At 39.7% G+C, this 21,143-nt stretch overlaps 1 protein-coding gene and 1 non-coding gene across 3 annotated transcripts in view; both read left to right on the forward strand.

The window, feature by feature from the left end:
* DYNC1I1 (dynein cytoplasmic 1 intermediate chain 1) overlaps positions 1-21,143 on the forward strand; it is a 307,556-nt gene that overhangs the window by 208,924 nt on the left and 77,489 nt on the right. The window lies entirely within an intron of this gene.
* Positions 216-369, forward strand: LOC122236805. Its single transcript, XR_006215054.1, has one exon. It is a non-coding gene; the product is annotated as a small nucleolar RNA SNORA62/SNORA6 family (small nucleolar RNA).

Here is a 21,143-nt window from a genome sequence, read left to right on the forward strand (position 1 = left end):
GTGTGGTGAGGATTCTCTTCCTGGTTTATAGACACCTGCCTTCTGGATATATCCTCACTTGGCAGAGAGAGGTCAGAAAGCAAGCTCTTCTGGTGCCTAATAGCATCATGAGGACTCAACCTCATGACCTTATCTAAAGCCAATTACCTCAAAAGCCCCATCTCCCATTAAAAACACATTGAGGGGTAGGACTTCAACATATGTTTGTGAAGGAATCTGGACATTGTGAGAGCTTGGAGTTGAGGTTGCTGGCTGGCCGAAGAACTCACAAGTGTTGGTAGTGTGTTACATGAAGGGCAAGTCTTTTGCTAACACCACAAGGCTCTCTGGCCCAATGAGTGGAGTTTGATAGTAATTCTTTCTACAAGTAAAAAAAATGTGGGGGATACAATTTGGTTTATAGTAGTAGGTGAACATTTCTTTACATATGGTTGTTTCAGTATCATTGCATGATGGTCACGTGGGAAGAAGCTTAAACCTTGGCATTCTTATTTTTCTTGCTTGAATATATTCCTAAAGAATTTCACCTAACTTAGATTCATTCATTCACTCATTCACTTATTCACTCATTCAACAGATATTTATGGAGTATCCACCATGACCAGGTCCTCATACAGCAGTTTGCTGGAGCTGGGAAGAAGCTGCCTCTCTCCCCAAGAGCTATTCACTTTTTCCCAGTCCCCACCATGCCCTATTTCCCATCACTCGGCCAGTTCCCCTCACATTGGTCATATCCCCGGTCAGATCCCTGTGTGTGCTTTTTGTATGATCTGCCAGGTGAAGACGGAATCTGTTACAATTCCAAAATTCTCTTATCTCAATCATTTAAATGTTTGTTTCATAACTTGATGATGATGAGATACTTACTGGGTCCTAGGAGACAGGTAAACGCTATATAAGGCCATACAGCCTGGGATTGTAATTTGGGTCCCACCACCTAGAAGCTCTATGACCATGGGCAAGTCATACACGACAGTAAAATAAATGAATATATATAAAGCACTTAGTGGCAGGCACAGAGTATGTGCTTGCTCAGTGTCAGCTACAGTGATGTAACATGCAGGAATGAAATTCCAAATATGTAGTAATCTGTATGGCACCATCCAGATAGCACAGATGTGGCCCCGCTTTGTATTAGGTGTTGCATCTGTAGTTGTTGAATGGGGGAGACGGTGACTTAGGCGTGCAGAAGGAAGGGACCAGGGTGACTGGAAATCAGGGGAGCACTGGGAGAACATGAGGAAGGCATCTTACCAACAAGCACAAAATGATCTTGAAATTTTGATAACGGGTAATGTTGTACTGGTGTATGGCTTCAATATCATCCCTGCTACTCTGCTTCCACCATGTGCTAGGTACAGATGTATTTGCTTCTTTGGCTTAATTACTCATTCTGATTGCCTCAGGCACAGGCTTCATAAAGGAACCCCCTGGTCTCTACATAGCTCATATGGCTTCACTGAAGTCTATATAGACTAGCTGGCCATTTGCCATACTGAACCCACTCTGGAGACCCTGAAGCAAGAGTAAGGAAGATGGGGTTGACAAATGTTCTACTTTCCTCCAAGACCAAATTAGCATGCCTGTTAAGAGCTGTCCCTCCTAAAGACATATGACCCAGGGCCCCCCTACATGGGGCTTTCATTCTCTGGAATATCAGACTGTGCTTTTCCTTTATCCTTCATCATTTTAATATAGACAGAAGCAGGTTTGAAAGAATATCAGGATGGGAATGCAAGCTGGTGCAGCCACTCTGCAAAACAATATTGAGGTTCTTCAAAAAACTAAAAATAGAACTACCCTACAACCCAGCAATTGCCTACTAGGCATTTATCCACAGGATACAGGTGTGCTATTTCGAAGGGACCTATGCACCCCAATGTTTATAGCAGCACTATCAACGATAGCTAAAGTATGGAAAGAGCCCAAATGTCCATCGATGGATGAATGGATAAAAAAGATGTGATATATATATAGTATATATATATGGTATATATATATGCTATATATATATGCTATATATATATATGCTATATATATATATGCTATATATATATATGCTATATATATGCTATATATATATATATGGCATATATATATATATGGATGCCATATATATATATATGCCATATATATATATATATATATGGCATATATATACTCACACACACACACACACACACACACACACACACACACAATGGAGCATTACTCGGAAATGAAAAAGGATGAAATCTTGCCATTTGCAACTATGTAGATGGAACTAGAGGGTATTATGCTAAGTGAAATTAGTCAGTCAAAGACAAAAATCCTATGACTTCACTCATATTAGAGCTTTAAGAGACAAAAAAAAGATGACCATAAGGGAAGGGAAACAAAAATAATATAAAAACAAGGAGGGGGACAAAACAGAAGAGACTCATAAATATGGAGAACAAACTGAGGGTTCCTGGAGGGGTTGTGGGAGGGGAGATGGGCTAAAAGGGTAAGGGGCACTAAGGAATCTACTCCTGAAATCATTATTGTACTATATGCTAACTAATTTGGATGTAGATTAAAAAAAAATAAAAAAATAAAACAAGTTAAAAAAAAGAATATCAGGAATTCTTAAAAAAAAAAAAAGAGTCTCGGAAGGAATCCTCTCCCTCAAAGTTGTGGCTATGGAGGATGTCATTTCGGGAAAGGAAACAGTGAACAACAGAAAGGTGGGCTGTAGTATTGCCCCAGGCCGCATTAGCACCCACTGAGAGTGTTCTAGGTGCGACCACCTCTGAGAGGAGTGCTAGTGCATTGCTTTGGCATCTTTATCTCATAAGCACAGATCCATTTCTGGAATCCAGGCCATTGTATTTCTTAAAAATAGACCTTTTTTTCCCCTCTACAAACTTGACCAAAACCTTTTGATTTATGTGTATCTTTAAGTTGCCTAATATTTTTGGATGAAAGTGGTTGTTTGAACATGCCACGTCATTATAACTTACAGAGATGTACATATTCCCCATTAGTCACATTATTATTTTAATTGATTTCAGACAATGACTCTCAACAAAAGGCTATCCATTCCATTTTTTTGTGATTAATTCTTGAAATTACCTGAAAGCATTATTATTGAAGAGACTCCATGAAAGTAGAATCATCATCCTTACTTCCAGGAGAAGTTTTCTAACCTTTGTTGTAATAAGTAGTCTACACTTTGCTTTTACCATGCTTGTATTTGATTTCTAATTTTTAAAGGAAATGGGCATTATTAGCCAAAGAAATAAATAAGGTGTTGCTTTTCTTAGGCAAAATATTTAGCTTAGTCAATTTTCAGTTGTAATCTCCTTATAAATGTGTTGAGTTCATATCTTACATGCCCACAAATCATTGTTGCCATAATAATTTTATATCTACACTTTTTTTGTTGTGGTTTCTAAAGCTGATATGTTTTCTTCTAATGAGTTGTTTAGAAAGTATTCCCAGCACCTACATCCAGTAAGGTGGGTTATTTAAAAGTCCTTCTCGGGGCACCTGGGTGGCTCAGTCGGTTGGGCGTCCGACTTCGGCTCAGGTCACGATCTCACGGTCCGTGAGTTCGAGCCCTGCGTCGGGCTCTGGGCTGATGGCTCAGAGCCTGGAGCCTGCTTCAGATTCTGTGTCTTCCTCTCTCTCTGCCCCTCCCCCATTCATGCTCTGTCTCTCTCTGTCCCAAAAAATAAATAAACGTTAAAAAAAAAAAATTTAAAAGTCCTTCTCCACTTCTTTTTTTTTTTAATTTTATTTATTTATTTTTTAATTTACATCCAAATTAGTTAGCATATAGTGCAACAATGATTTCAGGAGTAGATTCCTTAGTCCTTCTCCATTTCTTAATAACTTGGTCTGACATTATGTTGAGTAGATGAAATAAAATTTATTCCTTATATGCAATAAAAACCTTTGTTTCTTTAAATAAGTTTAAAAAAGTAAAATAAGTTTATTGTAAATATCGTCTTCTGAAAAAAGAAAGGGACAGAAGCAAAAACTGCACACAAGTGCCCACACTCATATAAATACACACGCACACACCCAAGACTCTAAAATCCTAGTCAAAAGCTATATTTCATAAAAGAGAATTATAGTAATGTTGATGGTTTGCCAAAACCTCAAGCAGTGACAAAATCCACAGAGTGTCCTGAAAAGGATGCCTTTGCAAAACCATGCCTCTCCAGATGGTTTAGATTAGAGATGTTTAAAAACACATGGCAGCATTAGTTTGGTTTAGAATTCATAGTTAATTCAGTAGATAAAATAATGCAAATTTGAAACCCTAGCCTGTGTATCAGAAAAATCATCAAATCTTATGATTGCTCTTAGGGGAGGTTGGTATGTGATGTGTTGATTTTTAAATGATCTAATTGAAATAATAAAATTAAGGAAGAAGGGGTAAAAAAAAAAAAAAGGATTGAAAATACAAGAGTATAAGTAGAAACTTTCTTCCCTGCAGAATATTTATTCCTTTGAGCTGTCATATCCAATCAATTTGTATGGGATTCGACAGCCAATTGTCATTTCCTGAGATAAACTATGTAAAGAGGTTGTGTTACAGAGACAGCATGAAAAAAAAATAGAAAAAATAACTCCAGAGCATGAAGCAAAGAGAAGTCAAAATGTCCCCCAAAGTGCTGCCAAGATCGCCTCACCTTGCTAAGGATAGTTGATAAGCAGCTTACACGCAAGTTTTCCCTTTGGCTTAGTCAGCGTTTCCCCCTGCACATAATGTTTCGTAAACAGAGTGCTCTTGTCAACATTTTAGTAAATTATTTTGCCTTACATGTGGTTTTTAATCTCAGTGGGGGCTGTGTGTGGACACTGATGTCACACACTGTGTTCTTCCACACGAGATGTGTAACAGTTACCCTGGGGCCCCGAAAGGCTCCATCACTAAAAGCCTGGCTCCCACTGTCCCTTCCCTTGTGTTTAAAATCAAAGTATCCCACCTTCTGATCCCTCAGTGAGGCAACCAGCAAGCAGGTCCTAGAAAAGAATTTTTGTATGGGAACAGTACTAATTTAGTGATGTGTATTATCGTGTGTCCTACCTGCCACACAAATAAAAGCATTCAACTGTGCTAAAATTGCCGCTAGAAGATTGTGCGTGCAAGAGCTCAAAGCCTTTCAGAAAATACGAGACAAAGATTCTGCAAAAATAGAATCAGAAGTTTTCCCACAATAGTTGATGGGATTCAAAGGGCTTGACTCTCAAAGGTGGCACAGTATTTTTTTCCCCTAGAAAGAAACACATTTTGAGTGTTTTCTAAGTATAAAAACTAGAATTGTGGCTTTTAATGTCTGGAAAGAGCTCCACAGTCAAAGCAAATGTGCTCTGTTAGCAGCAAAGTACAAGCACGCACGCACGTGCATGCGCGCGCGCGCACACACACACACACACACAGAAATGTAGGCGAGAGAGGACAGACCCTGTGCACATACTTCGTGAGCATTCATGGAGATTTCCATCATAAATTTAATTGAATTCTGTTTGAGCAGCAGAGACATTGCATTGGCCAATGTTAACTACTGACCCATAGTTCTGCATCCATACCCATTTAATATTTGTAACCAGAGATTATATTTTTGTTGCATCTTCTAATCATTTTTAAATGGAAATCCCTAGCTAAGTCAAATTACCATTTTTAAATAGTTTAGCCATTTTGTAATCTAAGGGGTGTAGGAAGGGATTTTTTTGTTTTCCCTTTTGCTTTTCGTGTGTACATTGTTTCTCATATATGGGTTAACACTCTTTCCATGAGACCTATTAATATGCAGAATTGTAGAATCTCAGAGTTTGAAGGAAACTTCGTGATTTTCTGGGCCAACCACCTATTTGATGCCTGAATTCTCTCTAATTCTTCTCGATTCTGTCTTCCCCTGCCAAGTCGTCATCTTGCCTGGCTTGAGCATTGCTCATGCTCCTGTCCCAGAGCAAACCATCCCATCTCTGGCCAGTGCTGCAGAGTTTTCCAGTGTGCTTGCAGCAGAATGGCATTTTGTCTTAAAGGATTATGGATCACGGACAGAGGCAACATGACCTTGGAATGTCAAGGGGAACAATCCCTCAAGCAAGGCAGCTGACTTTGGGTTTCTGCAAGAGTGGGGATGAACACATAAATACAGTATTCTCCCTCCCATCCCCTTCTTCACGTGTCTCACCATCTTTGTCCTCAGCTGGCTTTCTTTGACATCACTTCATTGAAGGTGTAACGACGTGGTATCAACCCATGGCCATTAAAATTGATGAGACTTCACTTTGGGGGAAGGTGACCAGTGGAAGGAGAGTTCTACCTGTGCTCTACCTTCTCTCCTCCCCTGACCTCCCAAGCCACACTTTTGATCATACTGTCTACCTGCTTCATGGCATCTTCTTTAATGTGTTTGCTCAAATTATGAGGACTTGCTAAATTTTGGAACTGGGTTTCGTTGGATTTTCCTGTCTCTATATTGAAGCTGCTGAGACAGGCTTAACACAAACCTCCTGCCTTTAGAACATTATAATATGTTCTTCCCTTTGTGAGGGGGACATTTGAGCCAAGTTCTTTAAAACATCACAGATTCAGACAACATGGAGAAAGGCGGCCAGTTCTCAATCAGAGATGGCTCACTAAAGGAGACCTTGATAAATAAATGAATTTTTTTGAAAAGCAAATAATCACATCCTCTAAACTATTTTTTGTATATATAGGAATTTTCATATATCAGGTTCTCTGCTGATTTGGGACATTGTTACAGAAATACGAAAATATATGCACACCAAGACTGTGTGATAAACTGAACTAGTAATCAAATGTCAGAGGCCTGACTGCTTTAACGAAGAGTTAGGAAGGTTTTGTTGTTTATATGCTATACTTCATAAGTGGACTTTTATGAAATGCTTGAGGGACTCAGAAATCATTTGTTCCCCAACACTATTCATTTAGTTAGAAAGTACTATTTTTCAGACAGTGCAAAAGGAAGCCAGTTATCCTTTATTCTTCTGTGGTAATTTCACAGCTTGTTAGGCAGCTCTTGTTTCCTAAGAATAATATCAAAACAAATGGGAGAGAGGGGTCTTGAGCTTCTCATACCTATATTATTTCAACACCACACTAAAAATATTTCCCTCAAAACCCACATGGATTTCTTATGTTCATATCAGGGATGCTTATCCTGAGAGATCCAAGACTGTTGAATCTTGTCTATCAGTAGAGTGCATTCAAATCATAAGTATCTTAATTACTGCTCTCCACCTCAAAACTCCTCCAAAGCAAGGAAGGATATATGTGAACAAATACATAATATATCGCTATTCTGCATAGTTCCTACTGAAACCTTTTAATGAGCATAAGTATGACTGGTTCCTATCAACAATATTTGGGCACATAATTCTGGGACAGCAGAGAACTACTTGATATGATACACCGGGAAGAATGAAAGTGCTGACATAAGGCAAGGCTTTCATTTTTACTTACAGAATACAGTTTGCCATACTGTTAAGTTGATGGAAGGTCAGCGCAAAGAGAAGCACTCTAAGCATCCGTACAACCTATTTTTCGAAAGTCTAATGGATTTTTGTTGCCTAGTTCACATATAACAAAGTAAGAAAGATGATGCCTTGGAAAAGAGGCAGTATCAGTTAAAGCAAAGTTTAGTATAAATGCCAGGACTGAACATTAGAATTTTTATGTGCCCAAAGCCTGATTCTTTGGAACCTGAATTTTCTCTCTATCTCTGGCTCTGAGCCCAAGGGGCCACGATCCATTTCACTACTTCAGCCATTCAGTGACCACCTGTGTTCCAACAGTGAAGTCAGACCAAGAGGAAAGGAGGGTCGCTGGGCTGCCCAGATCCATGTTCACTCAAGCTGCTGTATTTATTATTCCACTAGGGAATGCTCTGCCCTTGAAGGCTGATCCGATGAGGGTGGGATCACAGGCAGCAGGTATGCCATGAACAACAAACCCATATTCTTAACATATGTTTAATTTGAGAAACTCTCCTCCTTTAAAATACCTCTTGATTTTAAATCCACATCCTGATTTGCCCACTCTTGTTACCGTTTTCTGCTGCCTGTTCTGAATTAATCCTTTGAGGTGGTCATTCCCCGGAAAGAAACAAGGAAAATGAGAAGAGAGATGTAAAGTTGGGAATGTGAATGAAAGAGAATGGGAGAAAGCCGAGGGAAGGGGATCATTAAGTAAGTCTGTTTTCGTGAGCTAGGTTTCCTTTGAGCCGTGTGAGACAGAAGAGGCAGAAGAAGAGAAATACAAGGAAGAGGCCCTCAAAAGGTTACCCATTAATATCCCTGCTGAAGAATGGAGATCATTTTTGCAGTGGAGCTCAATTTACAGAGATTAGTTTGTTTCTTCATCGTCCTTCATCTCAAAGAATTGATATAATCTAAAAGTGGTTAAAATTATTAAAATAGTTTCCATAGTAGAAAATGAAATGATTTTACTGTCAAAGTCAGTGTTTAAACTGAGATCATTTGAATTATATTTTATATAGTGATCATGTCACTGGGATGTCTAAACATTCTTTGTAAAAGCAATAATCCCTGATTCTGATTTTTCATCCACAGAAAACTGATTGAAGATTAGAAATATTAGCCACCAGTTGCTTTTATTTGTAAAACCTACAGAGGAGGCTGCTTTACTTGACGAATTCTGAATTAAAATACATTCTCTACCATGGAACTGTTAATCCTCTAGGAGACTTTCTATGAGTGTCTTAGCTATATTTTCAGCTCAGAGGATTATAAAACTGCTTCAAATACTTGATTTGGAATATATTTAAAAGGGAAATAGCAACATCTTATGCTATTAAATATATTAGCAACATCTTATGCTATTAAATATATTATAAAATAGAAAAATATTATATTGCTTGATGTCACCGAATTCATTTTCCCTCTATGTATTAGTCCATCTATCTGTCAAATCCTGGCTTTCCTAAGCCACACCAGACTGATTTAATGAGGTCTGTTAACAGCATAAACCATACATCTATAGTTCTCACCCCATCTGCAACTTAAGCTCTCTGGGCTCTTCAAATCCTCCCTCTTGTTTTCTGGGCCTTCCCAGTGGGAGTCACAAGTATGTTCACGAATAAGGTCTCAAGGATGGCCTATGATGCTAAAGGCAGCTTGCTGGACCTCCAGCATCCAAGCCCCGCCACTTTCCCCGATGCTCCCACCCCATCAGACACCAAGGGCTTGCCGTCACACACCTCCGGAGCGAGCTTCACAGCCATGTGCTGGCTTTCATTGCTGCGGAGCCATTGTTGCTGATCGTGTTCCAGAGCCCTGAACAGCCCAGCAGCTTCCAGAACAAGCCAGTCAGGGTGTGGTCCACAAACAGGGAGACAGAGATTCTCTCCCCTAAGTGTGTAGTCTTTATGTCAAGGAGGCCTTAATAATACATGGCTCCAAAGTTCATAATACAAAGTACATAATACATAATACATAATACAAAAAAAATACAGTTTTTATATTTTACCAGTAGCACCCTAATGCTATTAGAGTTCTGGCAGGCCCACCCCATGCGCCTGCTCTTCATGATTATCCAAATTGCGAACACTGCTTAGGCCCAAACTGGACTCCCTGGCTAAGTTTAATTCAAGGTTGAAATGTAGTGATCTTTACTTCAACATCGGAATGGACTGCATTTTATCCAGAACAATTGAACAGACCTTTATTGTGCCTAGCACCCTGCTTAGGTGCCAAGGCCACAATGGTGAATATGGTCTGTACCTTGCCTGTGAGGAATTTATCCCTGTTCTCTTAGGTCAAAAACAAGAATGAGCGATCTGCAGTAGATTGCAAGCTATAAAACTGAAATAATTAGTGCATATTTTACCCAGAACACCCCCCACTGTGGGGGTCATCTGACTTAAGACTTAGTGTGAAAAGGTGAAAGTGGTGTGGAGATAGGGATGGTTAGGTTAGTTTGTGGAAACAGCCTTTGGAAGTCTGAGCCAGCTTGCATTAGGAGGAGGGCGACCTCACATGAAGAATACCTACCTCCTACCTCAAGATCCTGCAAATGGTTTGGGGATGGGTGGTGAACCACAGGTATGCCTAAGGCTGGTTCCTATTAGACAGGGAAAACTAGAAACCTCGCCTTCCCTCATCCTTGCTGTGGAATGAAACCAATAAAGTCAGTTACTATTTAGACAAGTGAGTGAATGCTGTCCGTTTGGGAGAGAATGTTCCTGGGGAGGAACTGACCAGTAGAGGCCACTGAAGGGCTTTTGGGGACAGGGGGAGAACACCACTAGACAGTAGTTCAAGTAATGCAAGAATCAATGGCAACTCTGTTAACATCATTAAGTTAAGTCTACCTAAATCAAAAGCATAAGGAAAACCTTACCTTTGCATATATATTTTTGTCATTCTGCAAATAAAACATGTAGTTCAAAATCTGGCACAACGACTGTCTACACAGACTGAATTCTATAGCAGAAAAATACCTAAGAGAAGTTTGTATTGCCAGATGCTTGGCATCATGTAGTCAAAACATTTGAATGTGTTTTAAAATAGTCTTCCAGATGTGTGACAGCTTGTAGCTAGCTATACCCTAGTCTACAGTTTGGAAAGGGGGGTGAAAAACTCAGGTAGTTATTCAAATTATACAGGACAATGAAACTCTCATTGCCTTCCTAGCCTCATTGCCTTAAAAAGTTGTAGGGTTTTTGGGGTTTTTTGGTTTGTTTTGCCTTTTGACAAAGTTCTTCACCTCTACATTTGAGCTGGCCAATATAGACATAGATGGAACTTTCCACAGTACCTCGTATTTGCCATGTGAAAGACATTATCACCACCAAGTTACAGCATTTTCTGACTCCAGGAGTAGTTATTTAGAAATTAAACTTTATTTTGTGTTTATTTTCCCTGCCTCTTGATGTTAATTCCGGATCAGTTTCTTTACATTTTAAGGCTCATGATCAAGAATATGGAATTAAATAAGGAAAAAAATACGTATTAGAGGTTTATTTACCTTTGAACTAGATTTTCCCATAAATTCACATTCCTTAGTGAGAGCCTATGTGCTGTGTCAGACCCACCGCAGGAGGCTTATATGTGCAAACAGTAGGTTTTAAATATTTGGTGATCTACTAGAACTGCAGGAAAAATTATTCTGGAGAATTTACACCTTATAAGTCTCGCACAATTATTTCCTCTAGGCCACAGAGAGATATATTATTTGTACTTAAGATAACCAGTAAGTAAATCTGTGGACTTTGTCACCGATATAATGTGGTGTGGTTGGTTGCCAGATTTAAAAGAAGAGAATGCCTGGGGTATTGAATGCTGAAGTGTTGTTTCGTGTCAATCAAGTTTTCATTACTTATCCCTTATTGTCGTTATCTTAAGTGCAGTGTTAAATTAATTTACAATTATTCCCAATTACTCTTTGATACCAGTTATATATGCTGCCTTGATAGAATTGACATTAAACAAATACAGTAGGTTGTCATCCCTTTCTGAATGTTACAGTTAAGTCAAAGATAAGACAGGATTCCTGTAATTGCTTTGACTGAGAAGTGGTAGAAATTTGCCCTAAATGACACAAACTAACCTGCATAAAATATCAGTTGCTTCAAAATAATTGAAAATTTCAAAATGAAAATAGGTAATTGTCCGCCACTAAGGTTCCTATGGGTTGCCTGCCAAAATCATCCTGAAACTTTACCTGTGTTGGTGGGAGGAGGATTGGGTGGCAGTTGGAGGTAGTTTGCTGTCATATATATTTTAATGCCAAGAGAAAAACCTGAAAGAGTTTTGACAGAAGGTGTATGGGTCTTGATCGACATGGTGGTTAGTAGCATCTCTAGTGGGAGAGCAGTTCAGGGACTGTGGCTTCGATTTGAAGCATTTATTTTGGTGGGGAAGGTACATGACTTGGAGGTTGTTAATAACAGAACGAAGTTTGGGTTTTCACCGGTAGGATTGCAATATGATGCATGCATCTTTACTTCTGCCTGAAGATTCCCACCCTCTCTTCTTTGTTGGTTGATCTGTTTGCAATGGTAATTGGAGAAAAGAGTTGAGTATGAGATGGGATGCAAGGGAAGTAGAAAGGGGTTTTACATCTCTATTCTGGCTCCGTTTTTGTCTGTATGTGACAGTGAGCAATTCACTCAACTTGGTCAGGAAAATCTGTCACAACAGATTATATTCTGTCTACCAGATGAAAGAGAGTAAAATAGAACCAGCATGCATTTTTAAAGCCTAAACAGGGTCAGGTGAGCATGAGCCTGAATGAGTATGAAGGTTGTAGATTTGAGCGGGATCAGAAGTGTACATGCACACGTGACCATGACTTTGGTTAGTGATGGGTGATGGGAATTGGCTAACCTTACAAATAACTCAAAGTATTTACCCTACCATTTTTGCAAAATATTTACAAGTTGATCAAATACTTATTGAACACTGTGGTAGGCAGAAAGAATAACGGCCACCCAAAGATGTCTACCTCCTAATACCAGGAATCTGTGAATATGTCCCCTCATGTGGCAGTTATGTATATGTGATTGAATTAAAGATCTTAAGAAAAGATCATTCCAGGTTATCTGGGTGGGCCCAATGTAATTTTAAGGGTGGGTCCTTATAAGTGAAAGAGGGAGTCAGGAGAGCCAGGCTTAGAAGGAAGTGTGATGATGGAAGCAGAATCAAAATGATGTGATAGAAGAAAGACTCAACCAGCCATTGCTGCTTTGAAGATGGAGGATGGCTGTGAGCCAAGAAATGGGGCCAGCCTGTAGACTCTGGAAAGAAGGCAAGGAAACTGATTCTCCCCTAGAGCCTCCAGCAAGGAATGCAGCCCTGCTCTCCCCTCAGTTTTAGTCCTCCTAGCCTCCAGAAGCATAGGGTAATAAGCTTGTATTGTTTGAGGCCACTCAGTGTGTGGTAGTGTTACAGCAGCAATAGGAAATGAATACAAGTACCTACTAGTTCTCAGGAACCGTCTCAGGCACAAAGCTCAACACAGAAAAGAAAAGCATACCTCTTGCCCTTGTGAGGCTTACAAGTCCAATATGCCCAGTATTTTGCCCATGAGGACGTTAAGCCTGATAGAATTAACAGGATTTTCGCACAGAAAATTGGTCTTGATCACCAACCCATGAATCTCTACACATCCGTAGTCTATGAATAGGAGGGGTAAAAAAATCCCATCCTGGTCCTCCCGCACAAATTTCATGTGTCACCCTAAAGACTGCTGTCTTCCAACCTACACAGGAAACAGCTTAATGCCAATCTCCTCGTTATTTATGATAGATCATCTATAGATCGTAGGATGGATCATCTGTAGAATAACAGTCCTGCTTTTGCATTCTGAAGAGCTGGAGCTACCTAAAGCCATTAAATGAAAAGGCCTTTTCCCTAGGACAGTGGTTCTTAACCTAAATGAAGAAAGTACATCCTAAAGGAGTTAAGTCACGTGAGCAAAGTCACACAGCTGTACCACAAGCCCCTGCTAGAATTTGAGTTTCCTGACCCCCTTTTCAGCCTCTGCCCATTTTTCCTACAGACACTACGGTGTCTGGATCCAGCTGGCTTTTTCAAAATCTGAAGTAGGCTTGGAGGCCATTTCATTAACCTACTTCCGAGCACACAGTGTGGATTACAAAAGGAAATTAACATGTAAAGAAACCTTTTGGAAACTAAAGAAGCCATGTTAGTTCTCTTGCTATATTATTTGGCTGGTCTCACAGTTGGTGTCATTTTCAAGTGTGGGGCTTGATTTAATAGAGACAGCCAACAATTGTGGATCTAATCAAATGGAGCTCGAAGCACATAACTTTTCAGTGTGAGGGAGCTATAAGAAACATTTGCAAGTTTCGGAGTGGTCTGACAAGAATAAGGCAAAAAGTATTCAAACGGAGTTGGAAAATCAGGCTGAGAGATCTTGTTTTTCAGTTCTGTTATAGTCACTTTGTGAAGTATTGCAGACAATTCATTATAATTTATCACACTGATACTCTTAGATTGGATGAAACCCAAACACAACTGAGTTAGATGCATATTAAATTACCTCTTACTTAAAAGGAGGGTGGTCTCACCAAGGCAGGATGGAGTTCATTAGCAGGCTGAGAAGTTTTTCTTAACTCTTCATCATCTGGTTTCATATTGTTTCTGGTTCCCCAGGAACACTGGACACCTTTCTTTTTTCGACACTTGAGAAATAACGCTGGGCACTTTGTGAATCTCGTAGCAAATGGTAGCAACCAGTTCCAAAAATAAAATGCTCATCATCACAAGTCTATAAACAAAATTCAGATTACTATGAAAAACTGCTGCTATTCTTTACATAAAATCATTTTTTTAGGGAAAAGGAAAAGAAATATTGTCCGTGTGTATTTTTATTTAGATATGCACAAAGTAACGTATTCCACTCCATTATCATAACTGACTGGCATGCATATTGGATTTACTCTGACACATGTGTTTAGGAATTACCATCACATTTCTTTCTTCCAGCTGACCGGCACTATCACCCATATCATCCAATGAAGGACATGGTTCAGGCAGGATTCTGTTGACAGACAGCCTTTCATATGGCTCTACACTCTTTTCCCAAAACTAGAAGCTTCAAACTCCATGTGAATGGCCTTTAATTTGTACATTCTGAGTTTTGTGAGGTAGGGTTTTCCCCTGGGAGACAAAAAAAGGACAGAGAAAAATCTCAAAAGTGCTATAAATTTAGCCATTTGATCCCAAAGGATTTTTTATTCATACATTTTTGTTTGTCACTGAATTTGTTTCTCTATTTTGTCACTCTTTTAAAAACCAGCTCCAGATTGGGGCACCTGGGTGCCTCAGTCAGTTAGGCATCCGACTTCGGCTCAGGTCATGATCTCGTGGTTTGTGGGTTCGAGCCTCACATTGGGCTCTGTGCTAACAGCTCAGAGCCTGGAGCCTGCTTCGGATTCTGTGTCTCCCTCTCTCTGCCCCTCCCCTGCTCATGCTGTGTCTCTCTCTGTGTCTCAAAAATAAATAAACATTAAAAAAATTTTTTTAATAAAAAATAAAAACCAGCTCAGGTTGAACACTGGGGAATTTGATACCTATTTATCCTCTGGTCTTCTAAGTACACCTACATGTTACGTTGAGAGGGGATTTCTTTCTGCTTAGAAATGAGCAACCAGGACAGATTTCCAACCCTTTCCACACTCTAGTCTCTCTCGTTCTTTGGGTCTCTTGTTAAACATCAAAGAATCTTCAGTGGAAAAAACATTGGTGTGGAAATTGGGGGCTGGGTGGGCCTCGGGATTGGGTGACAATCACAAAAGTCAGTTCACCCTTGTCTCTTGCATTCATCTTTTAGCAGGCACTTACACCATTTTTTTCTGGTCCTTCTCAGCACTTCAAAGTAGTAATGTATCAATAGAACCACCAAGCTAGACACAGTCTAACAGGTCATCTGGTTCATCTCCATGCTGCAGGCATCAGCATATCTAAGTAATTCCAGGCAGATGAAAAGAGACAAAGGCTGCTTCTGCCTTTGTGCCACATCACTTCTTGGCTGGAGGACCTCACTTCCCATTTGTTTCCCCCAAGGTCTGTATTCACCATGTAGTTTTAATATGAAAAAGGACCTATTTTTGCAAAATTCTTTTATTTTCTTGCTAAATTTAAAACGATCCAACTGATTCCATCCACTGTCACAGCTGGCAAAACCACTACAGTCAATCAAAAAACCCATGTGAAGAGCGTTTGCATAGTGGAATGCCTTAGGTTGTTGTTTTTTTTTTTTTTTTAATGGTCCCCCTATAATTTCTGATCTAAGTGGCTTGGTAATAATCTAATGTGGGACATTCCATGACTCTTTAGGTGGACGCTCCAAATGTAGATTTATTTTATCAGCAGGGGGTTGTTGAGTGACAGACAGAGGGAGGCTGTATTTTCTTCCTCCTTTTTGCATCTCAAGCGTAAAACCCAAATCCTACAAATTCAGAAAGAAATTGTCCACAAAGCAAGACAGATCTATCGTGCAATCGTTTTTAGACATTCTTGCCAATACAACAGTTCTGAATCTGATCAGCCTGTTTATTATTGTGTTTGTAAAAAAGAATAGCTGATAACCGGATGCTGTTAGATTCAGCTGAAAGCCATCACTGCCTTTTGTACATGGCCAAGGAAAAATTCATAGACTACGAACTGGCTCTTCTTTACATGGTTTACATGGCTTACTCTGTCAAGGTTGGGTGGGGGTGGGGGCAGGAGGCAGGGAAGGGGGTGAGGGACCAGTGTTTCTGAATGCTGTGTTTGCCCTCTTGGTAAGGACTTAGTACTTTTTCAATAAAAAATAAATTTAATTTGTGGCTACACTTCAAGTAAGATGGTTTGATGGTAAAAGTAGAGCAGTCCCAGCTCTGGATTTAGAGAAGTCGTGTGGCTGAGTCCCTTAGTGTCACTTTCATGTGGTCGGGTGTGCCATTCTCAGAAACCACAAGCATTTTTGAAGATACTGAGCTGGAGACATTCACAATTCTTCCCTCCCTTTTTTCGCTATTAATCCTTCATGTTTTAACAAGTACTGAAGTTAATGCCGCCTACACTCTTTCCTGTCAAATTGGAAGTCTTTTCCTTCTCTCTTGAATAAAGTAATCTGTTCTCTTTAGTTCGTACCCCCATAAGTCAAAGTGGTGGATGTCAACACATGACATATCCAAATATCAACTTCCTTTTTTTTTTAATTAAGCAGGATTTAGACATTTGATTTGAAGAAAGCTGGTGCTCATTAACATATAAAGCAACCCCTATATTCATCTCTTCCTATGCTTTTTTGTCCTTTTTATAAAGCAAAAGTTCACTTTCAGCTTGCAACACAATCCTATTCCAGCCCAGGCATAGCAACTGGGTTTCTTATTTCCTGAAAAAAACACACTAAATGATGAGTAAATGATTAGAAGTCTGTACTGAGAAAGCTTCTTTGACCTGAGAATGTTTTAGTGAGCCTTATTTCCAGATATGGGGGTACAGCCCCACCTTGCTTTATCCATAGTAAAGTTTTCAGAACAAATTTATAAAAATGGACTGTGTGTGTGTGTGTGTGTGTGTGTGTGTTATAATCCCCTTTCACTAACTGACGTGGAACTCGGGTTTCTTTTTGTTCAAATGTTTGTAAGACCTAAAAAGATTTTTGTCTAGGCCTAATGATAAGAAAAAAAATTAAACCCAAGTTGAGGGACATTCTAGGAAATTCCTGACCACCAGTGCTCTTCAAAACAGTTAAAATCATCAAAAACAGGAGAAGTCTGAGAAATTGTCACAGTCTAGAGACACCTTAGGGGACATGATGTCTAGGTGATGTGTCTCCTGGATGGAATCCTGGAGCAGGAAAAGGGCATTGGGTAAAATTTAAGAACACCTGAACAAAGCATGGATTTCAGTAACAGTGTATCGATATTGCTTTGTTCCTTGTGAAAAATGTGCTGTATGAATGTAACAACAGGGAAGGTGTTGACGGTAGGGAAAAGGGTGTGAGGTGTATGGAAACTGTTCTATCTTCACTACTTTTCTAAAAATCTAGAACTATTATAAGGAATTTATGAAAAAATAAAATATAAATTTGTGCCAACTTCTCTATAGAACTCTTACTAGTTGTGATGACTAAAATAGGATTGGAATTTAGGAAACAAACCGGATGAATATATGGGAAGGTGGGGGAGAAGGGAGAGGGGAACAAAGCACAAGAGACTCTTAATGAAGGAGAAACAACTAAGGGTTGACGGAGGGAGAGGTGGGAGGTTGGCTGGATGGGTGATGGGCATTAAGGAGGGCACTTGTTGTGATGAGCACTGGGTGTTGTATGTAAGTGATGGATAAATGAATTGTACTCCTAAAACCAATATTGTACTTTATGTTAACTAAAATTAAAAATATATATATTAATTAAAAAAGGGGGGGTTAGGAGCCACTTTTCCTTTTATAAACCAAGTTTGTAAAGGAAACAAACTTTCCTTTTATAAAGAAATAGGAATTTCCTAGTTGTTGTTCAGTGTAACACCAGGTGGGTCCTATCCAGGCCAACACCTGGCACAAGGAATGTTTCCAATGCTTTGTGCAGGTGATAGTCTGAAGCAGTTACTTTCTAAGAATGACTTTGCATTTTATTTATTTTTTAAATGTTTCTTTATTTATTTTGAAAGGAGGGAAGGAGCAGAGTGCAAGGGAGAGAGAGGATCCCAAGCAGGCCCCAGGCTCAGCGCAGAGCCCAGTGCAGGGCTCAGTCTCACAACCATGAGCTCATGACCTGAGCCAAAATCAAAAGTCGGTTGTTTAAACAACTGAGCCACCCCAGACATCCCAGAATGGCTTTGCATTTTAAAGGATTTTTTGCCAAGATTTTCCACCTTGCTGTTGGGTCGGTCTTGTTAATGCTTTTTCAGGGGCACTCTTCCCTTCTACAATAATTAATAACAATTCACATAATTATTTGGGGGATAAACACTCATTTACGAAGAAATTGTTGTATTGGAACGGCATTTTTGGTTTGGCTGCATAGTGACAAGATGAAAACACAACATTTTTCTCCCAAAGCAGTGACAATAAATACAGAGCTTGTCAGTAGTGATGCAATCGGTTTCCAGCTGCTAGCTGTTCAGTAGACTCCTATGAAATGATTAATTGGTCTCAATCAGTTCGCAGCAGGAAGTACCCACCTCATGGTAAATATCACCACAATTGGTACTAATTAGCTCTGTTGTCACCTGTCACAACTGGTAGGCTAAGAGCTGAGTCACGTGATCATTCTCTATACCAGCAACATAAGTCCAGCCCGAGAGGGGTTGGAGACTCAAGGCCACTGTAGCAGCCAGGATGCCCCAAATCCCTGTCTGCCATGTGGGGATGAATGAGGCTTAGTGATTATCAGTCCCACAGTGTGAAGTCAGAGGTGTGGCGCTTAGGAGCGGGAGTTTGTGTACCTCCAAGAGAAAATGCACCTGGTTTTCAACTGACACAACGTTTCGTGGCACACTGGCTTCTAAATCAGCCAGACTGTAGTTCAAATCTGGGCTTTGCCACCTGGTATTCATTTGATCCAAGTCAGTGGCTTTATGTGTCCATGCCTGGGTTTCCTAACCTGAAATAATGAAGGCAAAAATTACTCACCTAGTAGGACTGATACAGCAATATATACCAGGTTTGGCACTTAGTAGGTACTCAAAAATTTTGGAACACCCCCGCAGCGCATAACAATGTAAATGGTGTGACGATGATGTTTGTTATCGCTCTTACTAATAAATAAGAACTTTCAGATGTTTGGTGCCAGCGTGAAGAGCGATGCTGAAGGGAAGTTGGGAACCAAACCTTCACTGCCCTTTTTATTGATGCTATTCTAAGAGCTCAATCTTTTAGGAAGGGAGAGGAAGAAGAAAGGGGAAGGAAATGTAAAAGCTAGCAAATAAAATTGAAGGGAATTAAGCGAGGCATTGTAGCAGATGAACAGTTATTATACTACATGTGTCTCTGTTGGGCGGGTTGTGACCAAAAGCATGTGATCCATGAAGGAAACATCCCAGGCATGGCCTATATTGATGCAAAAGGAAACTCATCCCACTGTGACTGGGCCATAGTCTACGAATTCATTGTTTTCGACTTGGGTTCTCCAAACTTCTCAACAACAATTCAACAAGACCCTAGGCATGTGTTAAATCCATGGACCACCAGGCCTCTTTGAAATCCTGGTTCAGTAGTTCCAGGCTGGGACCCAGGAATCTGTTTTTAATAAACTCTCTAAGTGCTTCTTGTGTTCAGATAAGTTTGAGAACCACTGATTTAAAACCGTACTTTTCACTTAACTACGCATGAAATTTCCTGTGGAACTTTTAAAAATTTTGATGCCTGAGTCCTACCCCCAGAAATTGATTTAGTTAGTGTGGGATGTGCCTTGAGCATGAGGAATCTTTTTTTAAGCTCTTCAGATGATGCTAAGGTACAAGCAAATTTGGAGTAACAATGATTTAGAACACAGCCTAAGGGGTCCACACACCTATATGGATGATACAGGTGAATGATGAGTAAGTAATAATTAGATACAAAGTCACATCACATATAAGTAGTTTCCTAGCACTGATTCAAGGTGTGAAATATGCTTAAAAAAAAAAAAAAGAATCTGATTTCAGAAAACTTTTTGGGAGTAGTGTGCAGATTATCCCATTGCCCTGAAATTTTGTGGCATTCAGAAGTACTTGCACTGAATGTACTACCAACTACAATTTAGATCCTAATGTCACCCAAAATTGCAGTGCTTGTCTTATGAACATGCATATGAACGACAATGTGACATGAATCTAATCTTGGTCTTTATTGCAGTCATTTCTGGTGCCAACATTGCACCATTTTCCCTCTTCCTTCTCTTCCTCATTATCCAAACTTATTAAATATCAGGACTTGGAATTGCCACCCGCAACAGGAAGTATAACCAGCCATGAAGGTCTGTGGAAAAGGAAATAGAGTCAGTGTCCCAGACAGGAAGCAGGGCTTGTCAAAAATAAGGACTCCAAAGAGTTAAACCATGTAACAAAAGGTGCAGTAACACTTCTGGAGACAGTTTGTCAACCTCGATCATCAAGGCAGGAGCAAGCATTACTATGAGAATTGCTTAGGAAGGATTCGTTAAGCAAAATGAGGAGTCCTCTGGACCTTCATTTTCCACAGGAATGTTTCTCCAAATCTCAAAGTAGTCATGTGTGGCACTATATGGGGGCATATTGTTTATCAGTCTTAAACTGCATTACTAAATTCAAATCTTCCAACAGCCCCAGGGAACAGAGGCAAAGAAAATGACCTGCTTGTAGACAGGGCTCGAACTATCATTCTCCTGTTATGAATTGAGAATTCAGGCTCCCATTAGGATGGCTACTATAAAAAACAAAACAGGATGAAAGTAGAAAATGACAAGGGCCGTCAAGCATGTGGAGGAACCAGAACGTTTGTGCATGGCTGGTAGGAATGTAAAATGTAACCTCTATAGAAAACAGTATGACAGTTTAAAAAAATTAGAAATAGAGTATGATCCAGCAATTCCACCTACAGTTATATACCCCAAATAACTGAAAGCAGGATCCTGAAGAAATATTTGTACGTGCACCCATATTCATAGTAACATTATTCATAATAGCCAAAATGTGGAAGCAATC

The sequence above is a fragment of the Panthera tigris genome, chromosome A2 (assembly GCF_018350195.1).
Source record: "Panthera tigris isolate Pti1 chromosome A2, P.tigris_Pti1_mat1.1, whole genome shotgun sequence".
Classification (NCBI taxonomy): Eukaryota; Metazoa; Chordata; class Mammalia; order Carnivora; family Felidae; genus Panthera; species Panthera tigris.